Source organism: Tympanuchus pallidicinctus, unplaced genomic scaffold (assembly GCF_026119805.1).
Source record: "Tympanuchus pallidicinctus isolate F22 unplaced genomic scaffold, pur_lepc_1.0 scaffold15, whole genome shotgun sequence".
Lineage (NCBI taxonomy): Eukaryota > Metazoa > Chordata > Aves > Galliformes > Phasianidae > Tympanuchus > Tympanuchus pallidicinctus.
This window is the reverse complement of record NW_026294669.1, coordinates 19,200,051-19,218,628: the sequence shown is the minus strand read 5'-3', so window position 1 is coordinate 19,218,628 and position 18,578 is coordinate 19,200,051. Positions and strand designations below refer to the sequence as shown.

The 18,578-nt window shown below is 45.5% G+C and overlaps 1 long non-coding RNA gene across 1 annotated transcript in view; it reads left to right on the top strand.

Moving 5' to 3' along the window:
* Nucleotides 1-18,578, top strand: part of LOC128076703 (uncharacterized) — a 38,296-nt gene that overhangs the window by 5,470 nt on the left and 14,248 nt on the right. The window contains exon 2 of the long non-coding RNA XR_008204626.1: nucleotides 17,082-17,139. This is a non-coding gene — a long non-coding RNA (uncharacterized LOC128076703). The remainder of the gene's footprint in view (nucleotides 1-17,081; nucleotides 17,140-18,578) is intronic.

Sequence of the window (18,578 nt, the reverse complement as noted above, 5' to 3'; positions counted from 1 at the left end):
ACTGAAGTTCAGTCCTGACTGAAGTTCAGTCCTGACTGAAGTTCAGTCCTGACTGAAGTTCAGTCCTGACTGAAGTTCAGTCCTGACTGAAGTTCAGTCCTGACTGAAGTTCAGTCCTGACTGAAGTTCAGTCCTGACTGAAGTTCAGTCCTGACTGAAGTTCAGTCCTGACTGAAGTTCAGTCCTGACTGAAGTTCAGTCCTGACTGAAGTTCAGTCCTGACTGAAGTTCAGTCCTGACTGAAGTTCAGTCCTGACTGAAGTTCAGTCCTGACTGAAGTTCAGTCCTGACTGAAGTTCAGTCCTGACTGAAGTTCAGTCCTGACTGAAGTTCAGTCCTGACTGAAGTTCAGTCCTGACTGAAGTTCAGTCCTGACTGAAGTTCAGTCCTGACTGAAGTTCAGTCCTGACTGAAGTTCAGTCCTGACTGAAGTTCAGTCCTGACTGAAGTTCAGTCCTGACTGAAGTTCAGTCCTGACTGAAGTTCAGTCCTGACTGAAGTTCAGTCCTGACTGAAGTTCAGTCCTGACTGAAGTTCAGTCCTGACTGAAGTTCAGTCCTGACTGAAGTTCAGTCCTGACTGAAGTTCAGTCCTGACTGAAGTTCAGTCCTGACTGAAGTTCAGTCCTGACTGAAGTTCAGTCCTGACTGAAGTTCAGTCCTGACTGAAGTTCAGTCCTGACTGAAGTTCAGTCCTGACTGAAGTTCAGTCCTGACTGAAGTTCAGTCCTGACTGAAGTTCAGTCCTGACTGAAGTTCAGTCCTGACTGAAGTTCAGTCCTGACTGAAGTTCAGTCCTGACTGAAGTTCAGTCCTGACTGAAGTTCAGTCCTGACTGAAGTTCAGTCCTGACTGAAGTTCAGTCCTGACTGAAGTTCAGTCCTGACTGAAGTTCAGTCCTGACTGAAGTTCAGTCCTGACTGAAGTTCAGTCCTGACTGAAGTTCAGTCCTGACTGAAGTTCAGTCCTGACTGAAGTTCAGTCCTGACTGAAGTTCAGTCCTGACTGAAGTTCAGTCCTGACTGAAGTTCAGTCCTGACTGAAGTTCAGTCCTGACTGAAGTTCAGTCCTGACTGAAGTTCAGTCCTGACTGAAGTTCAGTCCTGACTGAAGTTCAGTCCTGACTGAAGTTCAGTCCTGACTGAAGTTCAGTCCTGACTGAAGTTCAGTCCTGACTGAAGTTCAGTCCTGACTGAAGTTCAGTCCTGACTGAAGTTCAGTCCTGACTGAAGTTCAGTCCTGACTGAAGTTCAGTCCTGACTGAAGTTCAGTCCTGACTGAAGTTCAGTCCTGACTGAAGTTCAGTCCTGACTGAAGTTCAGTCCTGACTGAAGTTCAGTCCTGACTGAAGTTCAGTCCTGACTGAAGTTCAGTCCTGACTGAAGTTCAGTCCTGACTGAAGTTCAGTCCTGACTGAAGTTCAGTCCTGACTGAAGTTCAGTCCTGACTGAAGTTCAGTCCTGACTGAAGTTCAGTCCTGACTGAAGTTCAGTCCTGACTGAAGTTCAGTCCTGACTGAAGTTCAGTCCTGACTGAAGTTCAGTCCTGACTGAAGTTCAGTCCTGACTGAAGTTCAGTCCTGACTGAAGTTCAGTCCTGACTGAAGTTCAGTCCTGACTGAAGTTCAGTCCTGACTGAAGTTCAGTCCTGACTGAAGTTCAGTCCTGACTGAAGTTCAGTCCTGACTGAAGTTCAGTCCTGACTGAAGTTCAGTCCTGACTGAAGTTCAGTCCTGACTGAAGTTCAGTCCTGACTGAAGTTCAGTCCTGACTGAAGTTCAGTCCTGACTGAAGTTCAGTCCTGACTGAAGTTCAGTCCTGACTGAAGTTCAGTCCTGACTGAAGTTCAGTCCTGACTGAAGTTCAGTCCTGACTGAAGTTCAGTCCTGACTGAAGTTCAGTCCTGACTGAAGTTCAGTCCTGACTGAAGTTCAGTCCTGACTGAAGTTCAGTCCTGACTGAAGTTCAGTCCTGACTGAAGTTCAGTCCTGACTGAAGTTCAGTCCTGACTGAAGTTCAGTCCTGACTGAAGTTCAGTCCTGACTGAAGTTCAGTCCTGACTGAAGTTCAGTCCTGACTGAAGTTCAGTCCTGACTGAAGTTCAGTCCTGACTGAAGTTCAGTCCTGACTGAAGTTCAGTCCTGACTGAAGTTCAGTCCTGACTGAAGTTCAGTCCTGACTGAAGTTCAGTCCTGACTGAAGTTCAGTCCTGACTGAAGTTCAGTCCTGACTGAAGTTCAGTCCTGACTGAAGTTCAGTCCTGACTGAAGTTCAGTCCTGACTGAAGTTCAGTCCTGACTGAAGTTCAGTCCTGACTGAAGTTCAGTCCTGACTGAAGTTCAGTCCTGACTGAAGTTCAGTCCTGACTGAAGTTCAGTCCTGACTGAAGTTCAGTCCTGACTGAAGTTCAGTCCTGACTGAAGTTCAGTCCTGACTGAAGTTCAGTCCTGACTGAAGTTCAGTCCTGACTGAAGTTCAGTCCTGACTGAAGTTCAGTCCTGACTGAAGTTCAGTCCTGACTGAAGTTCAGTCCTGACTGAAGTTCAGTCCTGACTGAAGTTCAGTCCTGACTGAAGTTCAGTCCTGACTGAAGTTCAGTCCTGACTGAAGTTCAGTCCTGACTGAAGTTCAGTCCTGACTGAAGTTCAGTCCTGACTGAAGTTCAGTCCTGACTGAAGTTCAGTCCTGACTGAAGTTCAGTCCTGACTGAAGTTCAGTCCTGACTGAAGTTCAGTCCTGACTGAAGTTCAGTCCTGACTGAAGTTCAGTCCTGACTGAAGTTCAGTCCTGACTGAAGTTCAGTCCTGACTGAAGTTCAGTCCTGACTGAAGTTCAGTCCTGACTGAAGTTCAGTCCTGACTGAAGTTCAGTCCTGACTGAAGTTCAGTCCTGACTGAAGTTCAGTCCTGACTGAAGTTCAGTCCTGACTGAAGTTCAGTCCTGACTGAAGTTCAGTCCTGACTGAAGTTCAGTCCTGACTGAAGTTCAGTCCTGACTGAAGTTCAGTCCTGACTGAAGTTCAGTCCTGACTGAAGTTCAGTCCTGACTGAAGTTCAGTCCTGACTGAAGTTCAGTCCTGACTGAAGTTCAGTCCTGACTGAAGTTCAGTCCTGACTGAAGTTCAGTCCTGACTGAAGTTCAGTCCTGACTGAAGTTCAGTCCTGACTGAAGTTCAGTCCTGACTGAAGTTCAGTCCTGACTGAAGTTCAGTCCTGACTGAAGTTCAGTCCTGACTGAAGTTCAGTCCTGACTGAAGTTCAGTCCTGACTGAAGTTCAGTCCTGACTGAAGTTCAGTCCTGACTGAAGTTCAGTCCTGACTGAAGTTCAGTCCTGACTGAAGTTCAGTCCTGACTGAAGTTCAGTCCTGACTGAAGTTCAGTCCTGACTGAAGTTCAGTCCTGACTGAAGTTCAGTCCTGACTGAAGTTCAGTCCTGACTGAAGTTCAGTCCTGACTGAAGTTCAGTCCTGACTGAAGTTCAGTCCTGACTGAAGTTCAGTCCTGACTGAAGTTCAGTCCTGACTGAAGTTCAGTCCTGACTGAAGTTCAGTCCTGACTGAAGTTCAGTCCTGACTGAAGTTCAGTCCTGACTGAAGTTCAGTCCTGACTGAAGTTCAGTCCTGACTGAAGTTCAGTCCTGACTGAAGTTCAGTCCTGACTGAAGTTCAGTCCTGACTGAAGTTCAGTCCTGACTGAAGTTCAGTCCTGACTGAAGTTCAGTCCTGACTGAAGTTCAGTCCTGACTGAAGTTCAGTCCTGACTGAAGTTCAGTCCTGACTGAAGTTCAGTCCTGACTGAAGTTCAGTCCTGACTGAAGTTCAGTCCTGACTGAAGTTCAGTCCTGACTGAAGTTCAGTCCTGACTGAAGTTCAGTCCTGACTGAAGTTCAGTCCTGACTGAAGTTCAGTCCTGACTGAAGTTCAGTCCTGACTGAAGTTCAGTCCTGACTGAAGTTCAGTCCTGACTGAAGTTCAGTCCTGACTGAAGTTCAGTCCTGACTGAAGTTCAGTCCTGACTGAAGTTCAGTCCTGACTGAAGTTCAGTCCTGACTGAAGTTCAGTCCTGACTGAAGTTCAGTCCTGACTGAAGTTCAGTCCTGACTGAAGTTCAGTCCTGACTGAAGTTCAGTCCTGACTGAAGTTCAGTCCTGACTGAAGTTCAGTCCTGACTGAAGTTCAGTCCTGACTGAAGTTCAGTCCTGACTGAAGTTCAGTCCTGACTGAAGTTCAGTCCTGACTGAAGTTCAGTCCTGACTGAAGTTCAGTCCTGACTGAAGTTCAGTCCTGACTGAAGTTCAGTCCTGACTGAAGTTCAGTCCTGACTGAAGTTCAGTCCTGACTGAAGTTCAGTCCTGACTGAAGTTCAGTCCTGACTGAAGTTCAGTCCTGACTGAAGTTCAGTCCTGACTGAAGTTCAGTCCTGACTGAAGTTCAGTCCTGACTGAAGTTCAGTCCTGACTGAAGTTCAGTCCTGACTGAAGTTCAGTCCTGACTGAAGTTCAGTCCTGACTGAAGTTCAGTCCTGACTGAAGTTCAGTCCTGACTGAAGTTCAGTCCTGACTGAAGTTCAGTCCTGACTGAAGTTCAGTCCTGACTGAAGTTCAGTCCTGACTGAAGTTCAGTCCTGACTGAAGTTCAGTCCTGACTGAAGTTCAGTCCTGACTGAAGTTCAGTCCTGACTGAAGTTCAGTCCTGACTGAAGTTCAGTCCTGACTGAAGTTCAGTCCTGACTGAAGTTCAGTCCTGACTGAAGTTCAGTCCTGACTGAAGTTCAGTCCTGACTGAAGTTCAGTCCTGACTGAAGTTCAGTCCTGACTGAAGTTCAGTCCTGACTGAAGTTCAGTCCTGACTGAAGTTCAGTCCTGACTGAAGTTCAGTCCTGACTGAAGTTCAGTCCTGACTGAAGTTCAGTCCTGACTGAAGTTCAGTCCTGACTGAAGTTCAGTCCTGACTGAAGTTCAGTCCTGACTGAAGTTCAGTCCTGACTGAAGTTCAGTCCTGACTGAAGTTCAGTCCTGACTGAAGTTCAGTCCTGACTGAAGTTCAGTCCTGACTGAAGTTCAGTCCTGACTGAAGTTCAGTCCTGACTGAAGTTCAGTCCTGACTGAAGTTCAGTCCTGACTGAAGTTCAGTCCTGACTGAAGTTCAGTCCTGACTGAAGTTCAGTCCTGACTGAAGTTCAGTCCTGACTGAAGTTCAGTCCTGACTGAAGTTCAGTCCTGACTGAAGTTCAGTCCTGACTGAAGTTCAGTCCTGACTGAAGTTCAGTCCTGACTGAAGTTCAGTCCTGACTGAAGTTCAGTCCTGACTGAAGTTCAGTCCTGACTGAAGTTCAGTCCTGACTGAAGTTCAGTCCTGACTGAAGTTCAGTCCTGACTGAAGTTCAGTCCTGACTGAAGTTCAGTCCTGACTGAAGTTCAGTCCTGACTGAAGTTCAGTCCTGACTGAAGTTCAGTCCTGACTGAAGTTCAGTCCTGACTGAAGTTCAGTCCTGACTGAAGTTCAGTCCTGACTGAAGTTCAGTCCTGACTGAAGTTCAGTCCTGACTGAAGTTCAGTCCTGACTGAAGTTCAGTCCTGACTGAAGTTCAGTCCTGACTGAAGTTCAGTCCTGACTGAAGTTCAGTCCTGACTGAAGTTCAGTCCTGACTGAAGTTCAGTCCTGACTGAAGTTCAGTCCTGACTGAAGTTCAGTCCTGACTGAAGTTCAGTCCTGACTGAAGTTCAGTCCTGACTGAAGTTCAGTCCTGACTGAAGTTCAGTCCTGACTGAAGTTCAGTCCTGACTGAAGTTCAGTCCTGACTGAAGTTCAGTCCTGACTGAAGTTCAGTCCTGACTGAAGTTCAGTCCTGACTGAAGTTCAGTCCTGACTGAAGTTCAGTCCTGACTGAAGTTCAGTCCTGACTGAAGTTCAGTCCTGACTGAAGTTCAGTCCTGACTGAAGTTCAGTCCTGACTGAAGTTCAGTCCTGACTGAAGTTCAGTCCTGACTGAAGTTCAGTCCTGACTGAAGTTCAGTCCTGACTGAAGTTCAGTCCTGACTGAAGTTCAGTCCTGACTGAAGTTCAGTCCTGACTGAAGTTCAGTCCTGACTGAAGTTCAGTCCTGACTGAAGTTCAGTCCTGACTGAAGTTCAGTCCTGACTGAAGTTCAGTCCTGACTGAAGTTCAGTCCTGACTGAAGTTCAGTCCTGACTGAAGTTCAGTCCTGACTGAAGTTCAGTCCTGACTGAAGTTCAGTCCTGACTGAAGTTCAGTCCTGACTGAAGTTCAGTCCTGACTGAAGTTCAGTCCTGACTGAAGTTCAGTCCTGACTGAAGTTCAGTCCTGACTGAAGTTCAGTCCTGACTGAAGTTCAGTCCTGACTGAAGTTCAGTCCTGACTGAAGTTCAGTCCTGACTGAAGTTCAGTCCTGACTGAAGTTCAGTCCTGACTGAAGTTCAGTCCTGACTGAAGTTCAGTCCTGACTGAAGTTCAGTCCTGACTGAAGTTCAGTCCTGACTGAAGTTCAGTCCTGACTGAAGTTCAGTCCTGACTGAAGTTCAGTCCTGACTGAAGTTCAGTCCTGACTGAAGTTCAGTCCTGACTGAAGTTCAGTCCTGACTGAAGTTCAGTCCTGACTGAAGTTCAGTCCTGACTGAAGTTCAGTCCTGACTGAAGTTCAGTCCTGACTGAAGTTCAGTCCTGACTGAAGTTCAGTCCTGACTGAAGTTCAGTCCTGACTGAAGTTCAGTCCTGACTGAAGTTCAGTCCTGACTGAAGTTCAGTCCTGACTGAAGTTCAGTCCTGACTGAAGTTCAGTCCTGACTGAAGTTCAGTCCTGACTGAAGTTCAGTCCTGACTGAAGTTCAGTCCTGACTGAAGTTCAGTCCTGACTGAAGTTCAGTCCTGACTGAAGTTCAGTCCTGACTGAAGTTCAGTCCTGACTGAAGTTCAGTCCTGACTGAAGTTCAGTCCTGACTGAAGTTCAGTCCTGACTGAAGTTCAGTCCTGACTGAAGTTCAGTCCTGACTGAAGTTCAGTCCTGACTGAAGTTCAGTCCTGACTGAAGTTCAGTCCTGACTGAAGTTCAGTCCTGACTGAAGTTCAGTCCTGACTGAAGTTCAGTCCTGACTGAAGTTCAGTCCTGACTGAAGTTCAGTCCTGACTGAAGTTCAGTCCTGACTGAAGTTCAGTCCTGACTGAAGTTCAGTCCTGACTGAAGTTCAGTCCTGACTGAAGTTCAGTCCTGACTGAAGTTCAGTCCTGACTGAAGTTCAGTCCTGACTGAAGTTCAGTCCTGACTGAAGTTCAGTCCTGACTGAAGTTCAGTCCTGACTGAAGTTCAGTCCTGACTGAAGTTCAGTCCTGACTGAAGTTCAGTCCTGACTGAAGTTCAGTCCTGACTGAAGTTCAGTCCTGACTGAAGTTCAGTCCTGACTGAAGTTCAGTCCTGACTGAAGTTCAGTCCTGACTGAAGTTCAGTCCTGACTGAAGTTCAGTCCTGACTGAAGTTCAGTCCTGACTGAAGTTCAGTCCTGACTGAAGTTCAGTCCTGACTGAAGTTCAGTCCTGACTGAAGTTCAGTCCTGACTGAAGTTCAGTCCTGACTGAAGTTCAGTCCTGACTGAAGTTCAGTCCTGACTGAAGTTCAGTCCTGACTGAAGTTCAGTCCTGACTGAAGTTCAGTCCTGACTGAAGTTCAGTCCTGACTGAAGTTCAGTCCTGACTGAAGTTCAGTCCTGACTGAAGTTCAGTCCTGACTGAAGTTCAGTCCTGACTGAAGTTCAGTCCTGACTGAAGTTCAGTCCTGACTGAAGTTCAGTCCTGACTGAAGTTCAGTCCTGACTGAAGTTCAGTCCTGACTGAAGTTCAGTCCTGACTGAAGTTCAGTCCTGACTGAAGTTCAGTCCTGACTGAAGTTCAGTCCTGACTGAAGTTCAGTCCTGACTGAAGTTCAGTCCTGACTGAAGTTCAGTCCTGACTGAAGTTCAGTCCTGACTGAAGTTCAGTCCTGACTGAAGTTCAGTCCTGACTGAAGTTCAGTCCTGACTGAAGTTCAGTCCTGACTGAAGTTCAGTCTGACTGAAGTTCAGTCCTGACTGAAGTTCAGTCCTGACTGAAGTTCAGTCCTGACTGAAGTTCAGTCCTGACTGAAGTTCAGTCCTGACTGAAGTTCAGTCCTGACTGAAGTTCAGTCCTGACTGAAGTTCAGTCCTGACTGAAGTTCAGTCCTGACTGAAGTTCAGTCCTGACTGAAGTTCAGTCCTGACTGAAGTTCAGTCCTGACTGAAGTTCAGTCCTGACTGAAGTTCAGTCCTGACTGAAGTTCAGTCCTGACTGAAGTTCAGTCCTGACTGAAGTTCAGTCCTGACTGAAGTTCAGTCCTGACTGAAGTTCAGTCCTGACTGAAGTTCAGTCCTGACTGAAGTTCAGTCCTGACTGAAGTTCAGTCCTGACTGAAGTTCAGTCCTGACTGAAGTTCAGTCCTGACTGAAGTTCAGTCCTGACTGAAGTTCAGTCCTGACTGAAGTTCAGTCCTGACTGAAGTTCAGTCCTGACTGAAGTTCAGTCCTGACTGAAGTTCAGTCCTGACTGAAGTTCAGTCCTGACTGAAGTTCAGTCCTGACTGAAGTTCAGTCCTGACTGAAGTTCAGTCCTGACTGAAGTTCAGTCCTGACTGAAGTTCAGTCCTGACTGAAGTTCAGTCCTGACTGAAGTTCAGTCCTGACTGAAGTTCAGTCCTGACTGAAGTTCAGTCCTGACTGAAGTTCAGTCCTGACTGAAGTTCAGTCCTGACTGAAGTTCAGTCCTGACTGAAGTTCAGTCCTGACTGAAGTTCAGTCCTGACTGAAGTTCAGTCCTGACTGAAGTTCAGTCCTGACTGAAGTTCAGTCCTGACTGAAGTTCAGTCCTGACTGAAGTTCAGTCCTGACTGAAGTTCAGTCCTGACTGAAGTTCAGTCCTGACTGAAGTTCAGTCCTGACTGAAGTTCAGTCCTGACTGAAGTTCAGTCCTGACTGAAGTTCAGTCCTGACTGAAGTTCAGTCCTGACTGAAGTTCAGTCCTGACTGAAGTTCAGTCCTGACTGAAGTTCAGTCCTGACTGAAGTTCAGTCCTGACTGAAGTTCAGTCCTGACTGAAGTTCAGTCCTGACTGAAGTTCAGTCCTGACTGAAGTTCAGTCCTGACTGAAGTTCAGTCCTGACTGAAGTTCAGTCCTGACTGAAGTTCAGTCCTGACTGAAGTTCAGTCCTGACTGAAGTTCAGTCCTGACTGAAGTTCAGTCCTGACTGAAGTTCAGTCCTGACTGAAGTTCAGTCCTGACTGAAGTTCAGTCCTGACTGAAGTTCAGTCCTGACTGAAGTTCAGTCCTGACTGAAGTTCAGTCCTGACTGAAGTTCAGTCCTGACTGAAGTTCAGTCCTGACTGAAGTTCAGTCCTGACTGAAGTTCAGTCCTGACTGAAGTTCAGTCCTGACTGAAGTTCAGTCCTGACTGAAGTTCAGTCCTGACTGAAGTTCAGTCCTGACTGAAGTTCAGTCCTGACTGAAGTTCAGTCCTGACTGAAGTTCAGTCCTGACTGAAGTTCAGTCCTGACTGAAGTTCAGTCCTGACTGAAGTTCAGTCCTGACTGAAGTTCAGTCCTGACTGAAGTTCAGTCCTGACTGAAGTTCAGTCCTGACTGAAGTTCAGTCCTGACTGAAGTTCAGTCCTGACTGAAGTTCAGTCCTGACTGAAGTTCAGTCCTGACTGAAGTTCAGTCCTGACTGAAGTTCAGTCCTGACTGAAGTTCAGTCCTGACTGAAGTTCAGTCCTGACTGAAGTTCAGTCCTGACTGAAGTTCAGTCCTGACTGAAGTTCAGTCCTGACTGAAGTTCAGTCCTGACTGAAGTTCAGTCCTGACTGAAGTTCAGTCCTGACTGAAGTTCAGTCCTGACTGAAGTTCAGTCCTGACTGAAGTTCAGTCCTGACTGAAGTTCAGTCCTGACTGAAGTTCAGTCCTGACTGAAGTTCAGTCCTGACTGAAGTTCAGTCCTGACTGAAGTTCAGTCCTGACTGAAGTTCAGTCCTGACTGAAGTTCAGTCCTGACTGAAGTTCAGTCCTGACTGAAGTTCAGTCCTGACTGAAGTTCAGTCCTGACTGAAGTTCAGTCCTGACTGAAGTTCAGTCCTGACTGAAGTTCAGTCCTGACTGAAGTTCAGTCCTGACTGAAGTTCAGTCCTGACTGAAGTTCAGTCCTGACTGAAGTTCAGTCCTGACTGAAGTTCAGTCCTGACTGAAGTTCAGTCCTGACTGAAGTTCAGTCCTGACTGAAGTTCAGTCCTGACTGAAGTTCAGTCCTGACTGAAGTTCAGTCCTGACTGAAGTTCAGTCCTGACTGAAGTTCAGTCCTGACTGAAGTTCAGTCCTGACTGAAGTTCAGTCCTGACTGAAGTTCAGTCCTGACTGAAGTTCAGTCCTGACTGAAGTTCAGTCCTGACTGAAGTTCAGTCCTGACTGAAGTTCAGTCCTGACTGAAGTTCAGTCCTGACTGAAGTTCAGTCCTGACTGAAGTTCAGTCCTGACTGAAGTTCAGTCCTGACTGAAGTTCAGTCCTGACTGAAGTTCAGTCCTGACTGAAGTTCAGTCCTGACTGAAGTTCAGTCCTGACTGAAGTTCAGTCCTGACTGAAGTTCAGTCCTGACTGAAGTTCAGTCCTGACTGAAGTTCAGTCCTGACTGAAGTTCAGTCCTGACTGAAGTTCAGTCCTGACTGAAGTTCAGTCCTGACTGAAGTTCAGTCCTGACTGAAGTTCAGTCCTGACTGAAGTTCAGTCCTGACTGAAGTTCAGTCCTGACTGAAGTTCAGTCCTGACTGAAGTTCAGTCCTGACTGAAGTTCAGTCCTGACTGAAGTTCAGTCCTGACTGAAGTTCAGTCCTGACTGAAGTTCAGTCCTGACTGAAGTTCAGTCCTGACTGAAGTTCAGTCCTGACTGAAGTTCAGTCCTGACTGAAGTTCAGTCCTGACTGAAGTTCAGTCCTGACTGAAGTTCAGTCCTGACTGAAGTTCAGTCCTGACTGAAGTTCAGTCCTGACTGAAGTTCAGTCCTGACTGAAGTTCAGTCCTGACTGAAGTTCAGTCCTGACTGAAGTTCAGTCCTGACTGAAGTTCAGTCCTGACTGAAGTTCAGTCCTGACTGAAGTTCAGTCCTGACTGAAGTTCAGTCCTGACTGAAGTTCAGTCCTGACTGAAGTTCAGTCCTGACTGAAGTTCAGTCCTGACTGAAGTTCAGTCCTGACTGAAGTTCAGTCCTGACTGAAGTTCAGTCCTGACTGAAGTTCAGTCCTGACTGAAGTTCAGTCCTGACTGAAGTTCAGTCCTGACTGAAGTTCAGTCCTGACTGAAGTTCAGTCCTGACTGAAGTTCAGTCCTGACTGAAGTTCAGTCCTGACTGAAGTTCAGTCCTGACTGAAGTTCAGTCCTGACTGAAGTTCAGTCCTGACTGAAGTTCAGTCCTGACTGAAGTTCAGTCCTGACTGAAGTTCAGTCCTGACTGAAGTTCAGTCCTGACTGAAGTTCAGTCCTGACTGAAGTTCAGTCCTGACTGAAGTTCAGTCCTGACTGAAGTTCAGTCCTGACTGAAGTTCAGTCCTGACTGAAGTTCAGTCCTGACTGAAGTTCAGTCCTGACTGAAGTTCAGTCCTGACTGAAGTTCAGTCCTGACTGAAGTTCAGTCCTGACTGAAGTTCAGTCCTGACTGAAGTTCAGTCCTGACTGAAGTTCAGTCCTGACTGAAGTTCAGTCCTGACTGAAGTTCAGTCCTGACTGAAGTTCAGTCCTGACTGAAGTTCAGTCCTGACTGAAGTTCAGTCCTGACTGAAGTTCAGTCCTGACTGAAGTTCAGTCCTGACTGAAGTTCAGTCCTGACTGAAGTTCAGTCCTGACTGAAGTTCAGTCCTGACTGAAGTTCAGTCCTGACTGAAGTTCAGTCCTGACTGAAGTTCAGTCCTGACTGAAGTTCAGTCCTGACTGAAGTTCAGTCCTGACTGAAGTTCAGTCCTGACTGAAGTTCAGTCCTGACTGAAGTTCAGTCCTGACTGAAGTTCAGTCCTGACTGAAGTTCAGTCCTGACTGAAGTTCAGTCCTGACTGAAGTTCAGTCCTGACTGAAGTTCAGTCCTGACTGAAGTTCAGTCCTGACTGAAGTTCAGTCCTGACTGAAGTTCAGTCCTGACTGAAGTTCAGTCCTGACTGAAGTTCAGTCCTGACTGAAGTTCAGTCCTGACTGAAGTTCAGTCCTGACTGAAGTTCAGTCCTGACTGAAGTTCAGTCCTGACTGAAGTTCAGTCCTGACTGAAGTTCAGTCCTGACTGAAGTTCAGTCCTGACTGAAGTTCAGTCCTGACTGAAGTTCAGTCCTGACTGAAGTTCAGTCCTGACTGAAGTTCAGTCCTGACTGAAGTTCAGTCCTGACTGAAGTTCAGTCCTGACTGAAGTTCAGTCCTGACTGAAGTTCAGTCCTGACTGAAGTTCAGTCCTGACTGAAGTTCAGTCCTGACTGAAGTTCAGTCCTGACTGAAGTTCAGTCCTGACTGAAGTTCAGTCCTGACTGAAGTTCAGTCCTGACTGAAGTTCAGTCCTGACTGAAGTTCAGTCCTGACTGAAGTTCAGTCCTGACTGAAGTTCAGTCCTGACTGAAGTTCAGTCCTGACTGAAGTTCAGTCCTGACTGAAGTTCAGTCCTGACTGAAGTTCAGTCCTGACTGAAGTTCAGTCCTGACTGAAGTTCAGTCCTGACTGAAGTTCAGTCCTGACTGAAGTTCAGTCCTGACTGAAGTTCAGTCCTGACTGAAGTTCAGTCCTGACTGAAGTTCAGTCCTGACTGAAGTTCAGTCCTGACTGAAGTTCAGTCCTGACTGAAGTTCAGTCCTGACTGAAGTTCAGTCCTGACTGAAGTTCAGTCCTGACTGAAGTTCAGTCCTGACTGAAGTTCAGTCCTGACTGAAGTTCAGTCCTGACTGAAGTTCAGTCCTGACTGAAGTTCAGTCCTGACTGAAGTTCAGTCCTGACTGAAGTTCAGTCCTGACTGAAGTTCAGTCCTGACTGAAGTTCAGTCCTGACTGAAGTTCAGTCCTGACTGAAGTTCAGTCCTGACTGAAGTTCAGTCCTGACTGAAGTTCAGTCCTGACTGAAGTTCAGTCCTGACTGAAGTTCAGTCCTGACTGAAGTTCAGTCCTGACTGAAGTTCAGTCCTGACTGAAGTTCAGTCCTGACTGAAGTTCAGTCCTGACTGAAGTTCAGTCCTGACTGAAGTTCAGTCCTGACTGAAGTTCAGTCCTGACTGAAGTTCAGTCCTGACTGAAGTTCAGTCCTGACTGAAGTTCAGTCCTGACTGAAGTTCAGTCCTGACTGAAGTTCAGTCCTGACTGAAGTTCAGTCCTGACTGAAGTTCAGTCCTGACTGAAGTTCAGTCCTGACTGAAGTTCAGTCCTGACTGAAGTTCAGTCCTGACTGAAGTTCAGTCCTGACTGAAGTTCAGTCCTGACTGAAGTTCAGTCCTGACTGAAGTTCAGTCCTGACTGAAGTTCAGTCCTGACTGAAGTTCAGTCCTGACTGAAGTTCAGTCCTGACTGAAGTTCAGTCCTGACTGAAGTTCAGTCCTGACTGAAGTTCAGTCCTGACTGAAGTTCAGTCCTGACTGAAGTTCAGTCCTGACTGAAGTTCAGTCCTGACTGAAGTTCAGTCCTGACTGAAGTTCAGTCCTGACTGAAGTTCAGTCCTGACTGAAGTTCAGTCCTGACTGAAGTTCAGTCCTGACTGAAGTTCAGTCCTGACTGAAGTTCAGTCCTGACTGAAGTTCAGTCCTGACTGAAGTTCAGTCCTGACTGAAGTTCAGTCCTGACTGAAGTTCAGTCCTGACTGAAGTTCAGTCCTGACTGAAGTTCAGTCCTGACTGAAGTTCAGTCCTGACTGAAGTTCAGTCCTGACTGAAGTTCAGTCCTGACTGAAGTTCAGTCCTGACTGAAGTTCAGTCCTGACTGAAGTTCAGTCCTGACTGAAGTTCAGTCCTGACTGAAGTTCAGTCCTGACTGAAGTTCAGTCCTGACTGAAGTTCAGTCCTGACTGAAGTTCAGTCCTGACTGAAGTTCAGTCCTGACTGAAGTTCAGTCCTGACTGAAGTTCAGTCCTGACTGAAGTTCAGTCCTGACTGAAGTTCAGTCCTGACTGAAGTTCAGTCCTGACTGAAGTTCAGTCCTGACTGAAGTTCAGTCCTGACTGAAGTTCAGTCCTGACTGAAGTTCAGTCCTGACTGAAGTTCAGTCCTGACTGAAGTTCAGTCCTGACTGAAGTTCAGTCCTGACTGAAGTTCAGTCCTGACTGAAGTTCAGTCCTGACTGAAGTTCAGTCCTGACTGAAGTTCAGTCCTGACTGAAGTTCAGTCCTGACTGAAGTTCAGTCCTGACTGAAGTTCAGTCCTGACTGAAGTTCAGTCCTGACTGAAGTTCAGTCCTGACTGAAGTTCAGTCCTGACTGAAGTTCAGTCCTGACTGAAGTTCAGTCCTGACTGAAGTTCAGTCCTGACTGAAGTTCAGTCCTGACTGAAGTTCAGTCCTGACTGAAGTTCAGTCCTGACTGAAGTTCAGTCCTGACTGAAGTTCAGTCCTGACTGAAGTTCAGTCCTGACTGAAGTTCAGTCCTGACTGAAGTTCAGTCCTGACTGAAGTTCAGTCCTGACTGAAGTTCAGTCCTGACTGAAGTTCAGTCCTGACTGAAGTTCAGTCCTGACTGAAGTTCAGTCCTGACTGAAGTTCAGTCCTGACTGAAGTTCAGTCCTGACTGAAGTTCAGTCCTGACTGAAGTTCAGTCCTGACTGAAGTTCAGTCCTGACTGAAGTTCAGTCCTGACTGAAGTTCAGTCCTGACTGAAGTTCAGTCCTGACTGAAGTTCAGTCCTGACTGAAGTTCAGTCCTGACTGAAGTTCAGTCCTGACTGAAGTTCAGTCCTGACTGAAGTTCAGTCCTGACTGAAGTTCAGTCCTGACTGAAGTTCAGTCCTGACTGAAGTTCAGTCCTGACTGAAGTTCAGTCCTGACTGAAGTTCAGTCCTGACTGAAGTTCAGTCCTGACTGAAGTTCAGTCCTGACTGAAGTTCAGTCCTGACTGAAGTTCAGTCCTGACTGAAGTTCAGTCCTGACTGAAGTTCAGTCCTGACTGAAGTTCAGTCCTGACTGAAGTTCAGTCCTGACTGAAGTTCAGTCCTGACTGAAGTTCAGTCCTGACTGAAGTTCAGTCCTGACTGAAGTTCAGTCCTGACTGAAGTTCAGTCCTGACTGAAGTTCAGTCCTGACTGAAGTTCAGTCCTGACTGAAGTTCAGTCCTGACTGAAGTTCAGTCCTGACTGAAGTTCAGTCCTGACTGAAGTTCAGTCCTGACTGAAGTTCAGTCCTGACTGAAGTTCAGTCCTGACTGAAGTTCAGTCCTGACTGAAGTTCAGTCCTGACTGAAGTTCAGTCCTGACTGAAGTTCAGTCCTGACTGAAGTTCAGTCCTGACTGAAGTTCAGTCCTGACTGAAGTTCAGTCCTGACTGAAGTTCAGTCCTGACTGAAGTTCAGTCCTGACTGAAGTTCAGTCCTGACTGAAGTTCAGTCCTGACTGAAGTTCAGTCCTGACTGAAGTTCAGTCCTGACTGAAGTTCAGTCCTGACTGAAGTTCAGTCCTGACTGAAGTTCAGTCCTGACTGAAGTTCAGTCCTGACTGAAGTTCAGTCCTGACTGAAGTTCAGTCCTGACTGAAGTTCAGTCCTGACTGAAGTTCAGTCCTGACTGAAGTTCAGTCCTGACTGAAGTTCAGTCCTGACTGAAGTTCAGTCCTGACTGAAGTTCAGTCCTGACTGAAGTTCAGTCCTGACTGAAGTTCAGTCCTGACTGAAGTTCAGTCCTGACTGAAGTTCAGTCCTGACTGAAGTTCAGTCCTGACTGAAGTTCAGTCCTGACTGAAGTTCAGTCCTGACTGAAGTTCAGTCCTGACTGAAGTTCAGTCCTGACTGAAGTTCAGTCCTGACTGAAGTTCAGTCCTGACTGAAGTTCAGTCCTGACTGAAGTTCAGTCCTGACTGAAGTTCAGTCCTGACTGAAGTTCAGTCCTGACTGAAGTTCAGTCCTGACTGAAGTTCAGTCCTGACTGAAGTTCAGTCCTGACTGAAGTTCAGTCCTGACTGAAGTTCAGTCCTGACTGAAGTTCAGTCCTGACTGAAGTTCAGTCCTGACTGAAGTTCAGTCCTGACTGAAGTTCAGTCCTGACTGAAGTTCAGTCCTGACTGAAGTTCAGTCCTGACTGAAGTTCAGTCCTGACTGAAGTTCAGTCCTGACTGAAGTTCAGTCCTGACTGAAGTTCAGTCCTGACTGAAGTTCAGTGACATTTCGTCTGAATGAATTTGCAAGTAACACTGTTGTCACTCTTTCGTCTGTGGATGTATCTTTGTGACTGTTCTCTTAAAAGTCCATTATTCCCTTGGTAGTAATATGTTTTAAATATTCAGTTGCATGTTTCTAATAAAAGCACTGGGATTGTAATGGTTTGTATAGTGTCTTTAAATATATGTGCACATCTCTAAATTATTGTTGGAAACTAGTCTGTTAAGTAGTGGAGTTCATTTGATTTAAGTAATTTCACAATATTGTCTAAAAGTGAAGTAAGTATCTGTAGTTTACTGGGTTGTTTATATTTAAAATGACTAAGTTATAGCTTGGGTTGTCTAATCCCTTTGTTTCATTTTCTGAAACGTGTAGGGCTGAGATGTTGGTGTGGCTCTTTGTGTATTTGAATTGTTTCTGTGCTTTGAAGAATAATACTAGGAAGCCGTGAGATCAGAAATTGCTGTTTTGAGCGTTAGACTGAAATATATTGAAAGCAGTGTTTCTATGTGATATTGTATCATCTGTAAATTCTGATTGGGTTAGAAAGTGTTGGAAATGCTTTAGAAGTTTCATAACCTAACCTAGTTTCCTAGTTTCATAAGTAAATTTGTGAGTCTAGTTACAGTGTATTACCATAAACTTTATCATAAAGAAAGACTAAGCAATTTTTATTATAGAAGCTGTGACATACTCTCTCTTCCATTGTTCACAGGAGACTCACTGATGGCTGAAGAGTGCGTGACGCAGGCTGACAAGTGGCATAACATAAGGTTTGCATAAAACTAATTTTTTTACTGTCTTAATCTACTGTATTCCATGGTCACTAATCTGTTTCCTTAAGCTGCGTTATTGTTAGTTGTTTTATTGACCACATGATCATGTAGTGCTGTTATGTTTTGATACTTTGTGCTGTATTTTCTTAGGAAATAGCATCTTGTTTTGAAATCTTGGCTAGTTTTCCAGGTCTCATAGATTCAGAGGTACAGCATTAAAATCTATTTCAAGAATTTAAGATATATTAACATAATTGAGATAGTTTACTACATTTATGATTATATTAAATAATAGAGAATGTATCAATCCATGCAGACAATACATAAAATCACATAAAAATTACATAAAAATAATCAATGCAATACAGATATTGGGGTTATTTTAGGAATTCAGACAGTGAGTCCAATCACAGTATGCTTTAAATGTCTTGTAACTTCAACCAGGGAAGAGCTCCACAAAGAATTTCAAAAGAAAAAGGTGCTATTTCAGTAGCTATCATAAGGAAGGGGAGAACAAGAAATCAGAGTGGCAATGAGGAACTCTTGTAGTTGGTGACAATTTAGAAAAACAACTATATCAGAGCGTAATCCTCAACTGAATACATTCTCTTCAAATTGAAAGTGGTAAGATCAGACCCCTATTCTGAGAATAAGCATGAGAAATACTAGCCTAGGAATAATTGTTTTGGGAAGTTCTTTTAAGTTAATAGAAAGAAGGTCATGCAATGAAGGTGCTTCAACCATATAACAGTAATATCCGCTAATGTAGAAGCGTGCTCTGGCAAGAATAAATATTTTCTAATCTTCATATGGACAGTATGAAATGCAGGAATGTATCCAAGTGAGGTTAAATCAAGGTTTATTTCTACTTGTGAAGAATCCACTCCAGCAAGAAATTGAACTGTGGACTATTGCATCTGAAATTATAGGACTCCCCAGAGAGCTGGAAGGGAGTCTGCAGGTTCTGTTATCAGTAGGCCCAAGATCTCTGTGCTGTACTGTAATGCAAAGGTGTGTGCTCCTTAGGTCTCCTGTACACTCGAAGGACTTGTTTCAGAATACTGCTCAGATCTTGGTGTTCTGAGTTCTCTAAAGAATAAGATATGTTTGAACATAGAATTTCTGATTTTCTAAATGTTTTAAAACAATAAAAATACTGTTCTGGAGTGTCTTGATAGGAAAATAGAAGGTTCTAAGCTGCAAACAAATGTGGGAGCTTGCAATTGTAACAGTATTAGCTGAAAAAAGAGAGAGGATAAACATTCAAGGAAAAGTATTTTATTTCATGTTTTGCTTAAAGTGGAAAGAGGCAAAAGCAAAGAACAGACAACCAGACTGGGTGTCAGGAAGCTGAGGAGGTATGAAAGGAGTTTTCTGAAGCCTCAGGTAGAGATATCAGATACAAATCAGAATTGGAGATCTTACTCTAAAGCAGA